The following is a 20043-nucleotide window of genomic DNA, read 5'->3' on the forward strand; positions in this document are numbered from 1 at the left end:
ATAAATATTGATCTACAAGAAAGCAGTGGCCTTCAGAAGCACTGACCTAGCACAAATACCTGTGCAGATATGCATGTCCTAGAAGGCAATGACCTAATACTGTGTGTTATGTATTGATCTTGTATAACAAACTGGGACAGATATAAGCCTGACTCTAAATATGAGTTAATTACAACAAACAAGCTGGATGTAACAAATATCATATTTTTTTTATACAAAATATAAGCCTTTTGTTCAATATACCAGAAATATGTTTAATATGAATAATAAGAAATGTTATATATTAAACCAAACAGACCTGTAGTATGAGAAGCACTGTAACAACACATCTGTACTCTTCAGCCACTCTCACAATACTACAGGCCTGTTAGTTAGATCCAGCTTTTTATATGTGTAGTCACACCCAGTCTGAGAAAAAAAAAATAGGAAATTCCCGAGGGCTTTTTTTACTGGAAATCCCCCGAGGGCTTTTTACAAAAATTTTGGATTAAACAGAGTATTACACTAAAAGCAATAAGCTCATATGAGCATTTGTGGCTTAGTTTTAAGTGTATCAAAAACAATATCAAGAGGGGCATATTTTTAACAAACTTATGGACAACAATCTGGCTGATGCAACTTTTGAAAGTGTGGGCAAATCAATCTGAGGGGGGGGTCATCATTTCACGGGAAATTCCCGAGGGCTTTTTTACAAATGTCTTGGGTTAAACAGAGTAACACACTTGAGCAATAAGCTCATGTGGACATCTTGAGCTAGTTTTAAGTGTAAGCAAATCTGCCTGAGGGGGGCTCATCATTTATCGAGTTTATAATAGTACAAATAACACTAATCAAACCGTTTCCTTTTTTTCTAAATTGATTACCCATTCTCCTTATAAATCCCAATTTTTTGTGAGCTTCGCTTAGAATGCGGGCAATGTGTGGTTTGAATGTTAACTTTCGGTCAAAAGTGACCCCTAGGTCGGTAACGATGTTCTCACTTTGTACTAACACATTAGAAATAGTAGAGGTAAAGGTGGTATTATGAGCCATTCATGTTTTATGAGCCCCCCCAATATCTGTTCATGGCGTGGCCTCAGCCTGGTGGCGATGATTTGAACTGCTAATTTAGTAACGCCTTTTGCCACCAGAGAGTTCTCGTTCAGTTGCAGCTGATAGTTTATGAGTGAACGTGTTCTTTTTGTTTTCTCGATCTGAAAAACTTTGAAAGGTAAGTGTTTTGCTTTTAATTGCAGTACTTATTCATTTAAATTCATCTTAGTGCATTATTGCATTGGATAAAGCATGTTTAAAAGATTGTTTTTGTGTAAGTTACTTTGCAAGTAACAAAGATTCGTTATGCATGTTCCAATTCCAAAATGGCAAGGGTTGTAAAATGAGTCCCATGGTGCTTGGTATATGAGCCCCCAAACTTTAAGGGGCTCATATTATATACACTACAGGAGTGGTTTCAACTTTGTCTTTTCAGATGTCAAGAAAAGTACTAGGTCCAAAAAACAAGACCAAAAGAAAAAAACTGGAATACTGAAGATATGGTTAAGGCGATCAAGACTGTAAGAAACAAAATATGGGATTGAAAAAGGCATGAAAAATGTTTATTGTTCCAAGACCTACTCTTCAAACACAAACTAAAAAAAAGCATGCATTGAAACCGAAGCTTCATCAAGATTCAGATGAGGAATCCTGTGAATCAGATATCGATTCTGGGGAAAATGTCTTAGAAACACCAATCGGAGTAGAAAGTCCCAGTGATGAAGAAGCAGTTTGACTGTTCTGCGAGGGTCTATTTTCGGCAGATGACCGAGGAGAAATGTAGGTGCAATGTCTCATCTGTGAAATGTGGGCACACAACGACTGCGCTGGATGCGAGAAGGATATTTACATTTGCGACTTTTGTAAATATACATTACAAAGAAACAAAATAAATGGTTTCTTAATGACCCTTTCAATTCATTTTTAATTACCCTTACAATTGGTTTTGTAATGATTTTTTCAATGATCTTGTTATGAACTCTTTTATGGTATTTCACATCATAATATCTTTTTAAAGGTTTTATAATGAATAAAATGTTGTTTGTATGATTTAATTTGTCATACACTTTTCTAAACTAGTAATTATATAATTTTTGCCTAGGGGATCATATTACCAAGACAAAACTTTTTTCCACAAATTGACTTGTTTTGTATTTTATTTTTTGTCATATCCTTAAAGTTGCTCAAATTGGTTTATATGTTAACAATAGTTTTATGAAATGTTGTAGTTAAAGTTATCATAAGAATCTGAACAAAAAAGTTAAAAATCAAATTTTAAAAAATACAAAACAAAATGAGGGCTCATAATACCACCTTTACCTCTATATGAATGTTGAATAGGGTGTCTGTTGTGGGTGAATGATAGGTTAGGTTCCATTAGCACTCCTTTCGTTCAATTTAGAATATACGGACAACATCGGTTTTTCTCGATGAAAGAAAATACACTGAATTATTTTAATTTTAACCTTCCACGTCCTGCATTCCACTTCTTTCATCCAGATTCCGAGTTGAATTGCAAATTCCACGGCATCTTCCACACCCGGCAACAACTTCATGATGCATCCTCGACACGTCATCTTGTAGCGATAACACGGCGTGGTTTGAAACACTGACTACGGGGTTTACGCATTGTGCTCTCGTGCAGAAAGCAAATGGCGGCAGCAGGAACAGCGTGGCGGACATCAACAACGCTACAGAAAATGATTTGCGTTAGTACATTCTCCTGTAAATTTGAAGAAATCCGTCTTCGGTATAGTAAAGTATTACCAAATTATATTCACGTGAACCTTGTTTGTGTTTCATTGTCGCGCTGAGTTTTGGACAGGTCAGTTCTCGCAAGATTGATTGACGCCAGTAGTATAATTGGTGATATTACTGGGGCGAGAAAGTACGAGGTCATTTGCTACAATTAAAACTAGGTCAAAATGCCTATATAAGCTTATTGCTTAAGTGTCCTACTCTGTCTAATTTAAGATTTTTGTAAAAAAAAGGTTTTGAGAAAGTACGACCCCCCTCTTAGATTGATTTGGATACACTTACAAAAGCTGTATCTGCCAGATTGTTGTCCATAAGCTTGTTAAAAATATGCTTTTTTTATACTGTTTTGGCTATACTTAAAACTAAGCTAAAAAATGCTCATAAGAGCTTTTTGCTTTTAGTGTAATACTCTGTAAAGTATAATCTTATTAGCTACACACACACACACACACATACACACACACAAGTTTACTTCTGGTCTACTTCTGGTATACTTCTATTGCATCATGTTGTGCACCAAATTATTATCTAATATTAAGCAACAAATTATTAGGCATGTGGTGTTTTCTGATTGGTTGATTATGATATAATGTGATGATGTGGTGTTTTCTGATTGGTTTAAGTAAGAAAGATTTCTATTGGCTCTATAAATCTATATAAGTCAGAGCACAGTGCTAATTTCTCACCTTTGCTGTTGAAGAGTATAGACATATTGTTGCAGTACTCCTTATACAGGTCTGTTTGATCTTATTATTCAGCGGCGTGCATTCAGGATACGCAAGGTACGCACTGCGTACCCACAACACAGTAAGAAAAAATAAACATTTTTTCGTCTTCCCCGAACATGAAAATTCAACAATTATCGCTCCGAAAGCAGTTCCACTGCAAGAAATTCCGATTTCCGCACGAACATGCTGCTGCCTTCCTGAAGGCAGTCCCGAATGATCCCGATTGAGACTTCGGCAACCACCCGATCCGCGTCCCTGCCGATTTCCGCAGAAAGACGCTGTTTCTTCTGCTTGGTACCCTAGAAATTCGGAAGGTAACCCCATTGGCTCATATCAGCCCCGGCCACGTGTTTGGGTCTGCCCGCGCTTCCCTCTCTCCCACTTCTTTCCCGCTTCTAAGCTTCGAGGGTACCCAAGATTTTGACAGCGTATGCAGTGTTGACAGTAGTCAACATATTTTTTTCTGAAATACTTAGCTTACTAGCATTTAGCAGCCACGCGTAGATAGATCACTGTTGGGTTGCAATAAAAATACATTATAAAAAGTGATGCAGGAATCAGAGAGGAGGGCAAGAATATGTAGTGGTGGAAGATCATATTTAATATACGCGTAAACTATCACATATAAAATATTTATGTGAGGTTAAAGTTACGCTAGCAAGTTTTTTTTTTCGTATAGGGAGGTGAAGACCAGAATGGACTGCCACTGTGTCGAGGGGAAAATATGTGAACAATTTGCAAGTTTCGCACAATTCTCAGAGTATGAAAGTATCTGTTTATCTCCTTTCGGGAACAACATTTCCTTTGAGTTCCATAGCATGGGTGTTGATTTTTGACCCGACGATATGAATGAATGATAAAAGAAATACATAATAAAACACAATGCTTACAATGGGATTCGAATGAGCCCCCCCTCCCTCCCGCCAGACATTGCAAAGTGATGTACGGTAGTTTAGCTTTTGAAGTGTTCTGGGATGTATGCTGACGTATTTTCTACTTGTCCTTAATTATCTCCCTTCTACAAAATACTTGTCGACTGGCAACTCCGATTCATTCGTCCACAAGAACGCGTGGTTTTCGGGCATAGCGGGACCGGACACAACGTACCGTGCGAGGTTGACTTTTGCTTTCTTCTGTCGTGTGAAATTTGCAGCGAGTGTTTCGTTCATATTATTTACATTACAGGATCTCTATTGTTTGTCGATGCCGTGAAGTGATAAAATAGGGGGACCGGGAGTTATTGATGACATACTGGAGAAGGGATTTTCGGAATTTACGAAAAAAGTGTAAACAATCCGAAATGGAATGTCTGTTCCTGATTTGGAAAAATTGTTTCAGGCAGGAGTTGTGAAGGATGGTAAGCAGTATATTAGGCATTTTGATTTTTGACAAGAAGAAAAAATATCTCTACAGAGTGATTGACTGAGTAGAAAAACAGTGAAACTTTATTGTTGGTCTTATTCGTTGGTTTCCTCTGCGAAAGATGTTGTGAAATAGTAGAGGATACTGAGATTTATCTAATTTATTACATGAATTTGAAAGGACGGAAAATGATTGTGCCATTTCCTTCCCGTTCAATGTTCATCGCACTGCATGAAGGAAATAATCAAAGTTGAATTGTTGGGCTCTACGTACCTACATCAGAATATATTTGCGAATATAAAATATCGTACATATATTTTACCTCGTTACATTTGGATATTGATACAAGGATGAGAAATTTCCCATTATAAAATTGTAGAAAAAAGTTATTTTCTGAATAACATGATGACCAGGGGGGGGGGGGGGTTCTGGCCCCCATAATTCATTTCGGTTGGCCCATGTTGCGTACCCTAGTTTAAATGTCACCGCACGCCACTGTTATTATTCATATTAAACATATTTCTGGTATACTGAACAAAAGGCTTATATTTTGTATAAAGGAGTCTGATATTTGACACATCCAGCTTGTTTGTTGTAATCTACTCATATTTATAGTCAGGCAGATACACTAATTTATATCTGTCCCAGCTTGTTATACAAGATCGATACATAACACATGGTATTAGGTCATTCAATTCAATTCAATTCAATGGTCTTTATTCTTGGGCGAGGTTCAGCAAATGCTGATCTACCACCTAACCCGACAAAGAAAAATGTAGCAAAGTACCTAGGTACATTATTATACATGAAGACTATAAGACACTACATAAGTAAAATAACATAAAAGAAAATATATAAAAAAACTACTACTACTACTACACAAAAAGAAAAGAGATGACAAAATATATACAGTGCGTGTGTGCCAATAAATGAAAAGATAATGATATACATGTATTATTACATAGTTTCGGTCCAGTTTTTTTCCAATAATTCACAGGAAAACAGTTTTTAATCATATGTGGTCTTACTTTGCTTCTGATCATCAATCAGGGAATCATATACTGCCCTACGAAAGTGTTTGTAGTTCAGTTGTTTTATTTCGTTCGGGAGTGCATTCCAGATTTTAGGTGCCATGTAACTGAATGAAGATTGCGAAACAGAAGTTCTGCAGCGAGGTATATGGAGATTAGCGGCGCTTCTGGTGGAGTAAGAGTGCGTTTCACTCCTGGCTTTAAGCTTTACACTCAGATAGTCCGGGATGTTTTTATTTATAACATTGCAAGTAATGCAGGTCATGTGCAGTTCTCTCCGTCTTGCCATGTTGAGGATTTTGTGCTGATTAAGCACAGGGAGAACGTGTTCGTGATTTTTAAATCTGTACACATACCTCATGCATGCATTTTGAACTTTCTGAATTTTGCCTGAGAGCCTTTTTGTGATTCTTGGCCCGTAAACAACATCGCAATAATCGAAAAGAGAATATATATAAGATTGGACCAAATTTAATTTAATTTTGGGTGAAATAAAGTCAACAAGCTTGTAAAGGCTCTTTAGCACCGAATATCCTTTACCACACTGTTTCAGTACATGTTCAGACCAGTCTAATTTTTGATCCATGGTCAAGCCCAAATTTCGTACTGTTTGTGAGAATGTTGCGTTCTGCGTTTCAATTAATATTTTGCATTCGCTGAGATTAATTTGTTTCAGGAGATTATTGTTTCCGATAATAGTAAATGTAGATTTATTTAAATTTAGAACTAAGCCATTTGATTCACACCAGTTGCTTATATTTTTCAAGTCCTGATTTAATAGTGAAATCGCATTTTGTACATTAAATATATCTGTCGATATATACAATTGCGTGTCATCGGCATAACAGTGCACATTACAATATTTCACTGACGTAATCAAGTCAGCAGCTGCTAACGTGAATAACAAAGGACCCAGGATTGAACCCTGAGGGACGCCAGCATCCACTAGCAGAGGTGACGACAGTTTATCTGTTAATACACGCTGCTGCCTTCCACGGAGATACGTCTCGAACCATTTGAGTGTCATTGGAGAGAATTTGTAATATTGTAGTTTTGCGAGAAGTAGTTTATGTGGTAGCGTGTCAAAAGCTTTGCTGACGTCAAGCAAAACTAACATTGTTACATGGGATTTGTCCATTGCATGGTAAATATCGTCGGTCACTTTCAGGAGAGCACTTTGCGTGCTATAGTGAGGACGAAAACCGGATTGTTGCGGAGGAAGAATGTTATAGTCGCCAATGTACTTACGAACTTGATCGTTTACTGTTTTCTCAATGATTTTTGAGAGTACCGGCAAAATACTAATGGGGCGAATATCATTTACAGAGCTCGGATTCTGTTTCTTAGGTATGGGAATGACCTTTGCCTCCTTCCAAGAATGCGGGAAACAGCCTGTGAGGAGGGAATAATTAATGATATGCGTTAATGGCGGAAGGATTTGGGGAAGTGAGAGTTTTATCATTTTTACAGATATGCCGTCAACTCCGGCCGCGTTTGATCGGATTTTGCACACGAATTTTCTGACAACGGATTCATCCACTTCACGGAAACTGAAATCAGCCGCACTCTCACTGAAACAGCCAGCGTAATAACGCTCACACTGCTGAGAAACTTTCTCTTGGTTTATTTTCAAGTCGCGGCATACGTTCACAAAGTGATTATTTAGGACATTAGCATCATTTAATGTGGGAGGAAGTTCCCCGATTTTGTTTTTACCACTATAACCCCAATTCCGCATATGTGCTTCGAATCATTGGACGAATTTATTATATGTTCGAAATACGCTTTTTTTTCTCTTGTCTTACGACCGATGTTGCGAAATTACGTAATCTCTTGTATTCGGTCCAATGTTGAGAATTATTTGTCCGCTTAAACTTCAGTAGCTCGTTATCTCTTAATTTCATGATTAACTTAACATTTTCTGTTATCCAGGGTGCTTTTCTCTTAGTTGCGCGAACGGTTTTCAATGGAGCATGTTTATCAAACACCGCATTCAATTTTTCGGAGAAGAAACGCACTTTATCTTCAATGTTTGCAAATTCCATTAACGTATTCCAATTTATTTTGCTTAGGTCGTTTTCGAGGCTGTCTTTCACTATCGCATTATAGTTCCTGTAAGTAATAGTCGTCCCCTTAGGCTTTGTTTTGCTGAAACGCAGAGAGACATATGCCAAACAATGATCGGAGTTGCTGACTGGTACAGAGACGCCAGAATTTATGACATCAGATAAGTTGTTTACGAAGATCGGATCAATTAAGGTTTGAGTGTTATGTGTGATACGAGTGGGTTCTGTTAAGATTTGGGAGAGCTGGAACTGTTCAGCAAGTGACCGGACGTAACGTGTGTCGGGCTCATTTGGCTTTAAAAAATCTACGTTTATGTCACCTAAGATTACTAAATGATGGACTTTGTGATTTATATTCGATACAATATCTTCGATGATTGATAATTTGGAGTACGGAATATCACCGGGCCTATAAATGCCGCAGATGCCAATACTACGTTGCTTTTGACGGATTATTATTGCAATAAATTCAATATTATTAATCTCTTCAGGAATAATTGATATCTCTTCTACCGCTAGCTCCGAACGCACGTAAAATAAAATTCCGCCGGCACCTTTATGCTTGCGGTCTTTCCTAATTACGTTGAATCCTGGTATTTTAATTATTTGATCATTTGTGGGTTCCTTAAGCCATGTCTCGGTTACAAGAAGAGCGTCCAAGTTATTTTCTTCTACCGTGTGACGTATTTCGTCAATTTTCGGTACCAGGGAACGAACATTGACATGGGCGATAGTAAAGTGAGGAAGGGAGCGGGGGGAGGCATCCGGAGTTGCACTGCCTGCGGGCGACTTTCTTGGAGGGAGAGAAGGTTGTTTTGACAAATTTGGGAGCGTAACGGTGGAGGGGGAAGGTGGAATGCACTGGGCCGGTGCAGAGGCAGGTCTAACCAGGGGTGGCAACATTTGAAAATTTAACATGAAACAACATATGAAAACTGACGATGAGAAGCAAAGTAAAACTTTTACCTGTGATATGAATTGCATCTGGTCCACTTCTTGCACTGCTTTTCCTCACACGCATGGTGTGTGTATAACTAAATAATAAAACGTAAATTATCATTGTTCACTTCAATCTTTTCACACGGCACCCCTCCGTTCATGTTAAAGCGTCGAGGTCCTCAGGTGATGCAATCAAACAGCGCCGTCCTCCGTGTGACACAAACACTCGCCCGTCCTGGCTCCAAGCGTTCCGTGGTCCCACTCGATCCTTCGCCGCACGTAGTAGCCTCTGCCGGTACGTGGTTAGTGATTCCGTGATTAACAGTGGCGAGTTCTTCAACAGCTTCTTCTCCTTCCACACTGCGTTTCTGGAGCGGTAACTAACAAATTTAACAATAATTGGTCGTTTTCCGGATCTCACTACTTCCGCTGCCGATCTCCTTGGACGACCAATTCTGCGGCAACGGTCGACGTGTTCCAGTCCCAGGTGTTGTAGCTTCAGTTTGTCGTGTAGCACCTGGAGGACGATGCTGTCCACATCCTCGTTTGGTGTTTCGGGGACTCCGTGCACCAGAATGCAGTCCTTCTTGAATATTGAGCCAGGTCGTCGATGTCGACATTGTTGTTCTGTACTTGTTTGACCATAGCATCCAGCTCTCGTCGTAGGACTGCAATGGAGTCGTTTGTTGTCTTCTTGAATACCATAAATTCTTTCCTGAGAGAGGTGAGAGATTGGTGAAGGTCGGCATCGCTCTGTGCTGGTCCTTTTTGGGCTATCAACACATCGAGCCGCTATGTGCCTTTCTATGCACATCACGACATGCATGTTTGCACTGGTATTTGTGCTAGGTTAGTGCTTCTGTAGATCAATACTTATTCTACCTTCGTGCGTGTAGGCTATTAGCTTTACAACCTGCCATAGTTTTATTAAGTATAGAATTTTGATTTGAACCCCAAGAAATCGTATATAATAAACCAATAAAAAATATTAACATATTAAGTATATATATTAAATATATAAAGCACACTGTTAAACCCAATTAATATTTTGTATTAAGTATAGAGTTTTAATTGAAACCCTAAGAAATCTTATATAATAAACCAATAAAAAATATTAATATATTAAGTATATATATATTAAATATACAAACCATATTGTTAAATCCAATTGATATTTTATATTAAATATAGAATTTTAATTTAAATCCCAAGAAATCTTATATAATAAATTAACAACAAAAATGCCAAATCAAAAATATTGTAATCAATGCAATAAGAATATATCTAGCTCTAATTGGGCTAGGCACCAAAGAAATTGTGATCCAGAAAAATGCAGAACACTTACAAAAATATGCCCAAAATGCCATAAAAAATATAATATAGAATATTTTACATATAAACATAAAGATGCTTGTTATGTACAGTCATCAATATTGCCCCCACAGCCATCTACATCTTCATCTGGTCTAAAAAGGAAACTTGAAACATCCAATAATGCTAGATCAGCAAAGAAGGCACGCTATGCACCTATTCATAGCAGTTTTAATGGTCAACTAAAGGATTACCGTTTTGTATCAGAGCCAAAATGTGATATTAAGAATTTTTTAAACAATATAAATTCTGATGTGCAGAATATTCTAAATAAACAAAATAGCTCTTATAAATTATCCCTCAAATTGTATACACAATATAAGAAACCAAATGGCACAAAATTTACACAGCCTCACATAACAGAAACTGTACCTGTATACTCAAATATAAACTCAGACAAAATACTAAGCAGGTTAATAGAGCAATTACTTATCAAACACTCTGAGTTTGCTGCTAAGGAATCAGGTTGGAGCCTATGTGGATCTCCACACAAGTTTTATATTAATATTTCTGAATTTAAACCACTACAAGGTTCTACATATTTGCCTTTACCTGCCAATATCAAAAACAAGAAAGCCGTGGTTAACATAGAAAATAATGATGAGAAATGCTTTTTGTGGTGTATTTTGGCTGCTTTGTTTCCAGTTTTAAATAATCCAGAGAGAATAAGTTATTATAAACAGCATGAACATGATTTTGATGATGCTATGGAGGGCTTAGAATATCCAATGTCTGTTCAGAATATTGATAAATTTGAAAAAAAAAAGGCCAGAGATATTAATGGTATGCCATTATCTATTAATGTATTTATTTGTTCTACTGGTCGTGGCAATTGCTTGATAGAATCTCTCAGAATCAGTACACTTGATGATGATTCTGCTGTTCCGATTGATTTGCTCTTAATTGAAGGAGATGGCACATACCATTACACTGATACACAGTCTTGAAGCTTTAGTCAGAAAACAACAAGGCAAATCCAATACAATATTCAAGTTGTGTAGAAGATGTTTGACTGCATTTGATGGTAGAAAAATAATAAATGGTGTTCGTGAACAGAATACAGAAATTCCTAAAAACATGTTAGTTGAACATCTAAAATACTGTGGCAACCATAAACCTGTTCAAATGGTTATGCCCAATCCAAATGAAAATGCCAAATTCAAAAAATTTGAAGCCTTGTTGGAACACCGAGCATATATAGTCTTTGATTCGAATCAAACCTCAAACCCCTTGCATTATGCAGCCCAGATCCTGATGAATCTTCAAGTACATCATACCAGTTACATGAACCTTCTAGTTTTTATTATGTGGTTGTACAAGATGGTGTTGTTAGTAAAGAATATTTATACATGGGACCAGATACCATCAAACAATTTGTACGTAAAATAGAAAATGAGTGCCGTTGCATAGCCTCTAATGTCTTATTAAAATCAAAACCTATGTTGCCTTTAACAAAGGATCAAATTGAAGATTTCAATAATGCAGAAAAATGCCCAGTATGCAATTCTAAATTTTCAAATACAAATATCAAGGTGCAACACCATTCCCATACAAATGGTAAATTCTTAATGGCTCTGTGTAGTAGTTGTAATATTAAGATCCAGAGACCAAAATTTATCCCGATATTTTGTCACGGGGCATTCAATTATGATTTTCATCATCTGATCAGGTACAAGGGGTTTGACAAGCAGAATTTAAATATTTTAGCAGAAAATGATGAAAAATATATAGCTATTAGCAAAATAATTAAAGTTAATGGTGTTCCTATTCACTTAAGATTTCTAGATTCATACAGAATTCTGTCGGCTAGCCTTGGCACTCTAGCCAGTCAATTATCTGATGACCAATTCAAAATTACATGTGCTATGTTTCCAAATCAGGACAAGAAATTAATTAGGCGAAAGGGTGTATACCCATATGACTATGTTACTGATTTTTCTAAATTTGATGAGTGTGCTCTGCCATCACAACAAGAGTTCTACAGTAAACTCAGGGCATCTGGAATCACTGATGAAGATTATCACCATGCCCAGTTGATGTGGGCCAACTTAAAATGCCAGACACTTGGTGATTATCATAAGGCATACTTGAAACTTGATGTGACTCTCTTAGCCGATATACTTCAGGCATTTAGAAAATCATCGATGGAAAATTATAAGTTGGATCCAATTTATTTCTACAGTGCTCCAGGCATAGCATGGTCTGCCATGTTTTTGAACACTAAAATGCAATTGGATCTGATCCAGGATCAGGACATGTATTTGTTTATGGAACAATGTATACGAGGGGCATGGTACAATGTTCTCAGAGATATGGTAGAGCCAACAACAAATATATTCCTGATTATGATCTATTACAACCATCAAACTATATACTTTATGTGGATGCCAACAGCTTGTATGGTTATGCTATGATGGATAAATTGTCATATGCAGGGCTTGAGTAGGTCGAAAATATCAATATTAAGGATCTTCAGGATTTTGATGTGACCGAAGTTAGCAAAGTCTTAAGGTTCAAGCACTCAAGATGGTTGAAGCCATACATTGATACAAACACCGAGCTTCGAACATGTGCAGTAAGCCAATTTGATAAGACCTTGTTCAAATTAATGGTCAATTCAGTGTATGGCAAAACCATAGAAAATGTCAGAAAACATACTAATGTTAAATTAGTTACTGACCCCAACCGGAGCAAAAAATTAATAGCAAAGCCCAACTTCAATTACAGAAGAATTTATGATGATAATCTGGCACTCTTTAATATGAAAAAACAAAGATTAAGTTTGATAAGCCTATTTATGTAGGGGCTGTGATATTAGAATTGGCCAAATTACACATGCTAATGCTCTATTATGATGTGCTGAAGCCTTTTTATAGTGATCGTGTGAAACTGATGTACATGGACACAGATAGTTTTATTCTTGATATTCAGACAGAAGATGTCTATCGAGATATATCACAGCCTGCATTGCTTAAATATTTTGATACCAGTGAACATACAAAAATTCAACCCCACAACAAAAAGGTGCCTGGCAAGTTAAAAGATGAGACACTTGGCGATGTTATTGTGGCATTTGCTGGGTTAAGGGCCAAGATGTATAGCTTCGAAACATGTAGTGGTACAGTTGCCAAAAAAGCCAAGGGCATTAGTAGAATAACTGTGGACAAAGAGCTCCAATTTAAAGATTATCTCAAATCACAGAGTTCAATCAGAACATCAGAATGCAGAATCCAGAGTGTGGATCACTTGTTGACCACAAATATTGTAAGAAAAGTGGCTCTGGACCCACATGATGATAAGAGATGCATTTTATCATGTGGTATACATACTTTACCATGGGGTCATTGTGATTTGATGTGGCAATCAATGCCCAATCACAGAGCATGATTTGAAATAAATAAACATGCCAATGAACTTATTTGGTTTCAAAAATCAGGCTATTATGGACTTGCCAACACCAGCATCTTCTCCTAATATACAATCTATGATATCTAAACTAAGTGGTTTGCTAATTATTCATTTGAATAGCATACTTACAGATATTGATGATAAAACAGGTAAAACATTGTACATATTTAACAATAACTTAAACCACTACCAATTACCTGTAGGTGGTTAATTACAATTTATTACAACCCCCGAGGGCGATGTCAAGGTTTCAGTAGGCAGAAATATTTATAGAATTAAGCACTCAAACATGGTTTCTGGCACTGTATATACTGTCTCTGCCGGTGATTGTTTATATATTGAGGTCCCGGGATATTATGACAAGCTTATACCTTTTTAATTAAGAATTAGATATTCTATAATAAATAACCACTAAAGCAAAAATGCCTAATGATATATTTGGCCATACAAGGCGCGAAGATCACAGTGATGAGATTCTGATGCTTGATGTCAGAGTAAAAAAATTAAGAAGTGATTTACAAGCTCTACAAACTACACTCAATGCCAGTCTTCAACTAGAGATTACCAATTTACAATCACAATGCATGGATCCTCTTCTTAAAATTGACTCAGAACTCAAATTGCTGCTTCAAAAATATACTGACTTAGCCACATTAGATAATTTTCAAAGTTTAGAGGAGGCTATAGCAGCTCTTTAAGCCAAATTAAAGACTCAGGCTACTAACTCTGAGCAATTGAAACAGCAACTAGAAGAGCAGATTGGTAGTGTCCAAACACAGTTCCAAACAATTGTCAAAAGCATAAAGTCACAAGAAGATTTTGATCTAGTAATTTCTACTCTAAAAGAACAGATTCAATCACTACAGATTCCTAATCTAGACCCTCTAAACAACGACATTTGTACTTACCTATCTGCTTCGCGGAACTATCTTTAAGGTGTATTCACATTTTTCATCTCTGAATCGGTGGGAAATTTAAACTAAAAAATTATTTTTGTTTGAAATTTTTGAGTCCAAATTTCCCACCGATTCTGTGCTCCGCCCCTGGGGTAGTTGACCTACCGCAGCCCCGCCTCCGCTCCGACTCCCCGGCTTTATCTATAGAGTCCCTGTTAAAGGCATGTTAGAAATTGGCCGGAGTCACCTGCCCCCAAATGAGCCGCAAAACTTTTAAATTTGAAGAAATCCGTTACATCACACAAAACACCTTCCAGATGTTAGACAATGCTACAGGAACTTATTATCGTAAGTAGTTTCTTGTGTAAAAATGAATAAATCTGTCTGGGGAATATCAGATTAGTACCGTGGTTTTAGCTTGTTCATGCATTCGTGTGGGGAGCTTTGTTATTTAATTCTAAGTAAAAAAATAAACATCACTGTTGTGTTTTGATGTTGAAAAAATTGTACATGGAAAGTTCTTCTGATACACAGTGTAGCACACTATGTAGAAGTGTAGAATGGCTAGCCATGTGTGTGTTTATTTAATTTTGATGTAAGCTTGTAAAAGTTCTGGGAAACCAGACGAAACATTGCAAGAAAAATGAAAACCACTAAGAAATGTTATTATATTATTATGCATAGACAATGCCTATTCATGATGTGTGCATGTCTACAATGTGAAACACCATGAAATGGTGCAAAATAAGAATTTTAAGTTTAATGGTGCACTACCAAATCCCATTAGGAGAGTTGTTTCTTCCAGTGTTGGCTGTGAAGCCAGGAATTCTTCCTCACAATTCTCAACAAACATAAGACATGATTGTTTCTTAATGTGTGTTCATTGTGTATTTCAGTATTTAACATTTATTGGTCACAGTCACAATACAGATAGGGAACATAAATGCATTGTAGTTTTTATTTTTCTCACTTGATAATGATTTTCTGTCACTTTTAGCTAATAGTGGTGATGAAGATGAAATGGTGATCACATGAAATAGTGTAAGGAATACAAAGAAACTTCCATCTGCAGGCTAGATCTAGAGCAAGGGAAGTTTGGTAACGAGGCTGTGATTTGACTGCTCACCTTGCATAGCTACCTAGGTGGTAGGAAATATAAAGTACAAAGTATATAATAGGATGAAGGTTTAAACAGCATTCCATTCATGTTACCATAGCCATTGCCAGATAAACTGCCGCAAAGGATATATTTATTATTTTCCTGTAGTTTACGGTTATTACAAGCATAAGAAAACAGTTTTTCTTTGTGATGTTTCAGAAAATAATTCTATAATGCAAGCAATGTATACATACAAGAAAAGGATATATTTATTACACACATACCAGTTCTATCCATTATCTGTTTTAACAGTGTGGTATTCACAGTGGCGGAGCATAACCTTTCCAACAGTGTAAGCCTATCATGATGAAGGTTATTTCCCGTTGTGCTTATTTTTGGGCTGACATGGTTAGTGATTTATCCACACACATCGACCCCCCCCCCACATTTTTTCAGAACACTTCCCTGGAATTTTTCACCAAATTAAAAATTCTGGATAAATCCCCGGGATTTGTGTTTTCATTGCTAGGCTGTGTATCTCCTACATTTTTAACTGATAATTAAGTCAGTCTTATTCCTATCACAATGAGTAACGTAACGATAAAAAAGATGCAAAGTTATATAAAATTAATAATAATAATAATAATAATAGTAATAAAGGAACGAAATCGAAAGGAAACAGAAAAATGCTGAATACTTTTTACAACCGCATAACCAAGTATCAGCTTCGTACCCTGAATCACAAAATCTGCTCACTTTATTTTTCGTTTCTGTTACTATGCCTGCTAGAGAAGGACATCCACGAGTTTCTTCTTGGCAGCAAAATCCTTGCTGGATAACGGTGTCTTCAACAAGTTCTCCACCCCACCGCACAATCACACTCATTTTATTCCATAATGCACTTTACTATCACTGCTTTCACACCACAGCACAGGGCCGACAGTCCACTTTGAATAGATGGAATTCGCAAAAGCAATACCTCGACAACAAGAACGGGGAAACAAAAAGAAACCAGATCCAAAATTGATCACTGCCCAAAGCAGTGATCTTTCGGACTGTGAGGGGAATATCCCTTTCGGATATAAATAAATTCCCTCTCTTGCCTTAAAATTTCCTATATTTAGTAAAAAAAAAAAAAATACAATATTAATTATAAAAGAAATGCTCACTAATTGTAGGGACATATCCAGAAATTTCTATCAAAGGACATGTAAGTGCTTTTTTAGGATACTGTAAAAGCATATCTATCACCTAAAAGATCATAAACAGGCTTTTCGAACGCTGCTTGAAGAGTATTTGAATCACGGACTACGTAATTAATAATATTTGATTCACATTTGACATGAGATTTGTAAAATTGGTTCAATCTTCAGCTTTCCTTAACATTTATTTATTTATTTATTTTTGCACTTTTTAGCTCAATTATTACCAGCTGAGTTCATACATAAACGGAAAACAGAGATCTTAATATTTCTGAAGTTTATGCTCTCCTACAAGCTAAAAACAGAAACAAGAATTTAGCACATCAATGTGTATCTAGTTTTCCCGTATCCCGCTCATTTTTTAGGTTTCTCCTTTTTCCCCTTCCTGTTAGATTTTTGCTTCAGAATTCCCTGTTCCTGGAAAAAAAACCTCCTTGAAGCACCACCGGCTCAAATTTCCTTTGCCGTCTACCATTCATACCCGACAAAGCTGGAGCCCCTCCTCTTGGAGGACCTGTGTCTCGCTGGCGCGTATTCAGTGAAGCCAACCCAAGCATAATGGTGCTAATCTCGCACAAGTTTAAAAAGTCGTTTGTAAGTTGGGGATATAAATAAAACAAGAGGGCCAGTTTTCGTTCTGGTTGAATTTTCTCAAACTTTTCACGTATAACGTCGAACCCATGCCGTTGGTTGAACCATTCGAATTTGTATTTATGTTTTTGTTATAAATTAATATTAATAATATGAAAATCACAGAACAATTTAGTAGTATGTAGCATAATTTCGGAGTTTAAACGACACCATGCATGTCTAGAAGAGGCAAGGCAAGGAGAGACTTCCTGAAATATGAATGTCAACCATTTTCACACATATGATTTCATTTCAGTCACATCAAATTGTTAATTATTGTAAGGGCGTTGCAGAAAAATGTTAACTTCAAATTGAATTAGTATATTTTGAGAAGGGAAATATACCAAAACCCCTGAAAAAAATACTTTGCTTAATCCTCCCTGGTGGAAAGAAATACTGCGGACGTCCATGAACAACACTTTTTCTAAATATGAGGTTTGCAACGCTGCTGTAAGCCTGTGGCCGTAGGTTTACAAACCTAGGGTTTGGTCCGCTCTTCTCCCTATATTCCTTGCTCTTCTCCATCCAGATACGGTGGGCGACGGTAGGCACTGCTCCTACGCGGTCAGAAATTTGTAAGGCAACATTCAGACGGCTTACAACTTTCCGCAAGCAGAAGGCGGGAGTTCCCATGTGCCCTCTGGTGCTGAAGTGTTGCAATCTAACAAATAGGATCTCGAAAACTGGTATCGGGCCAAGTTTAACTTTGAAGTTTTTACGAATTTTGCCATATAATTACACACATTTTACTAGAACTAATAAAGTGAAAGTCCGACTCACACGGCTTACATGGATGCTCCGCGCCTGAGTATTCAAGTCTGGTTTCAATTTCTAAATTAGGCATGCTCTTAATTTTGAATATTATGGTTAAATATATCGTACCAAACTAACATTAGAACATTATTTTTAGCTAGTTAAACGATTATTATAAGTGTTACCATTGGAAAAACTATATATATATATATATATATATATATATATATATATATATATATACACACACACACAGAGTGTCCGAAAAGTCACGCAACCGGTGTTTACGACCGTATAACGGAATAACGAAACGGAATGAGAAGAAACACTTTCTGCCAAGAGAATGCCCTGTACATTGGGAAAATTTAGAGAGACAAACATATGTAAGAACATGCATGTTTTAATAACAAATAAGCAAAGTGTTGCCAAAGGCGGAAAAAAAATATTTGCAAATCGTGTGTATCGATGCACAGAACTCATTGAGGTAAATTATTGCCACATTTCACAATACCAACGAACAATTTGGATGGCCATCTATTGAATTTGACAGAAAAAGAACTTTGATGAAGTTTCAAAAAAATTGCAGAAGGGAATAAATGGGCTGTTCCAAAAATCGATGTTTTCACAATATTACGAGGGACACTGGCAACACTGTTGCTGTCACGTGTCACTAACAGATGTGTTTCACCTCAGGCTATCACACTAAGGCACTTTTAACGACAAAGGAGAAAGTTGGTTATTCTCGAACATATGCAATAAATTACATACACCTTGCAACCCTGAAATGTGGGTACAGAAGAACGTGTTTCAATTGTTATGTTTTCTGTACCTTAGGTGGTTGCTGTTTGCCGCGATTTGCGTACAAGCGCTCGTGGCGATAGGTTCACTAGCAAAAAGCGGTAAATATCCGAAGGAGCAGCAATTCGCGAGTGATTGGATCAATTTCGACGACTTTATTGTCAACGTTACTTGCTTATAGTGTGTAGTGCAACGATTCAGTGTATTTTTTCCCCTTGGTGTGTAACCTAGACAGCGACCCATTAGATCACCATGGCTTCCGGCGGGCAGCCGGTTCCCACCCAGGATGCCGAAATGTTGGACCCGAGAGAGAGGACGGCTGCGGAAGGATTAGTCGACCTGGCCACAAAGGAGTTTCCATTAAACCAACATGATGATGACGTTCCCATGACAGACTCTGTACAACGCTCAGGTAAAAGGACACTGGACGAGGTGAGTAAAACCGAGCGCAATCAAGAGAAAATGTTCCGCCCCACTCAACCGGACCAACGACCCCCAACTCTTTGGTATTCGACCGACACCACCGGCCCATTTGTGGTCCTCTTAGAAGGACAGAACCAAAACATCGGTAAACTTTCTAGTGGCAGTTTGGGCAATAAATTCCGGAAGGCCAACATCCCCGTGTGTTTAGTGGAACAATGTGGCAAAAACAGGGTACGGGCCACCTTTAAAACAGCAGATACAGCAAACGCTTTTGTTCGGAACGGGACCTTTCTGGACTCCCTTGAGGTCCGAGCCAAAATACCACACAGCTTGATCCAAAGGGAAGGGCTAGTGTATGGGCTTGAATTTGACGTGACAGAACAAGACATCCTAGATGGCATCGACTCACCATTTCGGGTTACGTGCGCTAAACGCCTAAAGAAAAAAATCTGGCGAAAGGATGGCACTTTCCAACTCATGGACACCAAGTTGATCTGCCTTACCTTCCACGGCAAACATTTACCCGAAAAAGTGCTGATAAATAAGG

This window comes from Lepisma saccharinum, chromosome 1 (assembly GCF_977018435.1).
Source record: "Lepisma saccharinum chromosome 1, izLepSacc3.1, whole genome shotgun sequence".
NCBI classification, from domain to species: Eukaryota; Metazoa; Arthropoda; class Insecta; order Zygentoma; family Lepismatidae; genus Lepisma; species Lepisma saccharinum.